This window comes from Aptenodytes forsteri, unplaced genomic scaffold (assembly GCF_000699145.1).
Source record: "Aptenodytes forsteri isolate BGI_AS27 unplaced genomic scaffold, ASM69914v1 Scaffold891, whole genome shotgun sequence".
In the NCBI taxonomy this organism is placed as follows: Eukaryota; Metazoa; Chordata; class Aves; order Sphenisciformes; family Spheniscidae; genus Aptenodytes; species Aptenodytes forsteri.
Genome location: NW_008794135.1, coordinates 3,735 through 4,123, shown reverse-complemented (window position 1 = coordinate 4,123; position 389 = coordinate 3,735).

Sequence of the window (389 nt, the reverse complement as noted above, 5' to 3'; positions counted from 1 at the left end):
ACCCCCTTGGGGGCCACGGTGAAGTTTTGGGGATCAAGGGGTGGGTTTGGAGGGCCATCCCCAGGGCCGTGCCACCGGCCAGTGCAGGAAATGATGAGGGGAAGACCCAACGGTAACCGGAGGAGGAAGAAATTCTGCAAAACACTTGTTTGCAAAACACAGGTGGGGAGCAACACCCGGCCAACACCTCCCCGTCCAGAAACACAATAAAAATTTATCCTCTGCCACAACAAAATACTATTTACCCTGCCCGGCATCTCCTCACCCGTCCCACTGGTCCCCATGCCAGCCAGAAAGATTACGGGTGTTTGTTTTCTGGGTGGAAAAGGGCCCTTCCCCCGTCACTGGCACGCGCAAGGAGGTTGGCGAAAAGCGGGAGGAGGGTGGCC